The following is a 3,745-nucleotide window of genomic DNA, read 5'->3' as shown; positions in this document are numbered from 1 at the left end:
TTGCTTATTGTCACACAGACCTTCACCTATCATTCAATACCATCAAATTATACCTGGCAGGGGTACAACATTTTTTCACCTTAGATCACCCAGCCAGCCAGTCCATATTTTCTTCTCAAGCCATAAAATCCACCCTGAGAGGGATTCAAAAGAACAGCAACAAGCCAGAGTCCCGCAGGAAACCAGTCACTGGGGCAATGTTCAGGGCCTTTTCCACCACCCTAGACAATGATCCTTTTGGGCCATATAAAAGCATAGTGATCAAAACAGCCATGTACCTCTGTTTTTACGGGTTCTTACGGCCCGGGGAATTCACCAGCTCTCCTGGACACGCAGGCCCCACATTAGATCAATTAGCCTGGCAGCAGACGCATTGCACCCTATCACTCCACTCCACCAAAACCTCTCAAGTGGAACCGCCAGTCAAATTCGCTATTACCAGACCTTCAATGACTGGTGCCCGGTTGCCGTGTTCAAAAAGCTATTCGCCACCTCAAAAGATCCCACGCCGGGCAGCCCTCTTTTCCCCTTCAACTCCAAACATCTCACGGCATCACAGTTCGTTCACCACATCAGAATCTTAGCTTCCGGACTAGGGTTCGATGCCAAGGCCATTTCGGGACATTCGTTTCGCATAGGGGCGGCATCCACAGCGTCAAGTCATAGGGTCCCAGCGCATGTCATCCAGAAAATGGGCAAATGGCAATCTTCCTGTTTCACGCACTACGTTCCGAACCCGCAGGTTGAGATTGCCAAAGCCTTCACCAGCTTAGCTCTATGAGTTCCGCATTAATCTTTCCTACCCGATTGATTTTTGCCCCTCATTTAGCTCGCACACGGCCATGGCTTCCGGCACACCTCAGCCATTGATAGTTGACAGTCAAGTCACCCCTCCCCAACTTGGTTCGTGCACTCTGTTCCCACCGTAGCCAGGACCACAAGTAGTCAAGGCTGAAGCTCAGCCTGGGTTTGTGGGAGGGGCGAAGGAGGCCTATATAGCGCCGCCTCGCTCTCCCATCATGGACGCCGCACTCTACCCCTCCCACCCTTCCCCTTTCTTCACCTCTCTCACCATCAGGCTTGCCCCTCATTTAGCTCACACATGGCCATGGCTTCCGGCACACCTCAGCCATTGATAGTTGACAGTCAAGTCACCCCTCCCCAACTTGGTTCGTCCACTCTGTTCCCACCGTAGCCAGGACCACAAATAATATTATCTCTATGATTCATTCTAGGGAAAACTGTTCCCGTGTATCCACCAGGCTTTGGTCACATTGGCAGTTGTCCTCGGGGCATTACTTCAGCTCAGAATGGCTATAGCCCTGCATCCCATCTCCAGGAGCAGCCGCTGCATGTCCCACACCAGGTCCATATCTGCTTATGTGACATCGTTCACCACCTTGATCAGTATCCTTTACAGAAGGCAGAGGGTTAACTTCAGAGATATTGTGCCCTTGTTACCCAGCCCCCATGTGACCTGGGGCATTATAGCAGAAGACTGTATCAGGGGCAGGAGATGGCACATGGGAGGGCACGGCCCATAATAGAAGTAATAGACTGACAGGCGGAGTATTGGAGTAACAGTATATAATGACTAGTAATGACTTCTGCTATAAATATGTTACTTTCCTATGTACTACTCCTTCCAGTGGTGGGAAGTCAGATAATGACAGCCATCTGTAAAGAAGACCAGATCGGCCAGGTACGTACCGACACGTTCTCTACACACATAGAATGCTATTGTGTGTCCTGCCGTGCTCCTAACAGATGTCCCCTAGGAGTTTTGTCACTATTGATATGGCCAGAGCGCTCCTGAGTGACTGGAACCTTCTACTCATGTACCTCAAGCGGAGAACAGAACACACTATAATAATAGAATAGAACACAATATGAAGTATCCAGAGTTTTCCGTTGGATTTTCTTTTTAGACTTGTGTTCTCTTCTTTTCAGATTTTCCAGATCATCTTCGTAATTTCAGACTGGCTCATTGCATTCGGGTTCTGCTTCCATTATATGAGCTATTATAGCGATTTCCAGGTAGGTAAATTGCTCCTCACATCCCCCTGGCCCATTATAACCTGTCATAACTATATTCACCTGCTGTCCCTGGTTATGTCATCTCAGTGGCAGCAGTCAGACAACATGAAGTCCTCAGGAAGACAACTGCTATACTGTTCGTGTAGTATCACACAACCCTTTAGCTAAGCCCCTGCCTCCCATATCATTCATGGATGGTCCGTAGCAGCTGATACTTACCTCTACGTTACGACCTACAGTATATAGCAGGGTCCCCTTCTCTGACATCCATATTTCTTCATAGACTATAAGGGGTTGCCCTAAGGAGGCAACTCTGTAGAATGTATCTCTTCTTGTCCTTATAAGGGGCACACAAGGGGCATTAACAATAGGCACCACCATTGAGCACCTCGTGATGAAATAGACATGAGCGGATTGTACAGATAACGTGTCCTGTTTTATGCTTTCTCCTTACAGTGTCTTACCATCAGATTCCCTGGTAACATCAAGGAGGACTGGATAATTCTTATAGAAGACCTGGAGGCCAGTGATGCAAAGAACATCTCAAGAACATCTGAGCCAGATCTGGAAAAGGGGCCTTAATTCAATCTATTCCCCATGGTTCCCTTATGGGGTTGCCCTTATGATACTGCCTTCCTCAGCTTCAATCAAAAACATGAAGATGTTTTAAGGAAATAATATAATAATATACATAAAAACATAAAAAAACATAGAAAACACACAAAAATCATAAAAATATAAAAATATAAAAAAATATTAAAAAATATACCCTTTCCCTATTCCTATCCCTATCCCTAACCCTAACCCTAACCTCACCCCTTAGCCATAAAAAAATTAAAAAAATAAAAATAAAACAAGTTGTCTCTGATGAATTTAATTGCTGTGAACTCTAACTTTACTGAGCCCTTAGTCAAAGGCAAAGAATATTTCCATACCTTCACACCGTGGCATGCACCTTGCTGCATAGTGACAATATCATGGAGGGGTCCACATTCTCTGCCATGTGAGAGTACAAGGCAGGGTTGGCTTTTTGGGAGTAATAATGGTGGCTAGGTATCTTCCAGTGAGGCTGAGTGAATGCCATCAGCTCCCTAAAGGCAGGAAACTTTACTAAATGGTATAGCAACTTGGCCAGGTGGGAATTAAGCTTTGGTACCAGCAGATGAATGAATGTGTAGAGTTGTTTCATGGCCACGCATTCTATTATCTATTATCTATAACTGATGACAGAGTGAAGGAGGAGCAGGATTCTGAGCGGGAGAAGCAGAAAAGCGATGCCAATGATAAAGACACCGTCGTACTGCCCGTGCATGTGGTTTGGCTGCCTCAAAGGAAGACCAGGAAAAGGAGGAAACTATTCTTGCGGTAGCTGGCCGCCACCTTTGTTTGCCCATGGCATGGGGTAATGCCGCATCATGTGGTTCAATAGAGCTGTGGTACTTGGCCTAATGCATTCACAGTGTCAGCAGCATAAGCAGATCCCAAAGCTGATTTCCCCCTTGTACTTTGGGAGGTACGTCGATTCTGCTCTTTATTGCTGCCGCTGCTGCCACCCTCCACCTCTGATATTGCCTGCTCCTAAGCACCACTATCCGGCTCCCAGCTCCTGTCCAACACACAATCACCATCAGAGTCCTCACCCTCCATGCCACTTTGATCAGATTGGGAGATATCATGGTCTGCATTTGCCCCAAAGTCCACTTTCACT

Source organism: Bufo bufo, chromosome 6, assembly GCF_905171765.1.
Source record: "Bufo bufo chromosome 6, aBufBuf1.1, whole genome shotgun sequence".
Taxonomy (NCBI): domain Eukaryota; kingdom Metazoa; phylum Chordata; class Amphibia; order Anura; family Bufonidae; genus Bufo; species Bufo bufo.
The sequence above is the reverse complement of the archived record's forward strand: the minus strand, read 5'-3'. Positions refer to the sequence as shown.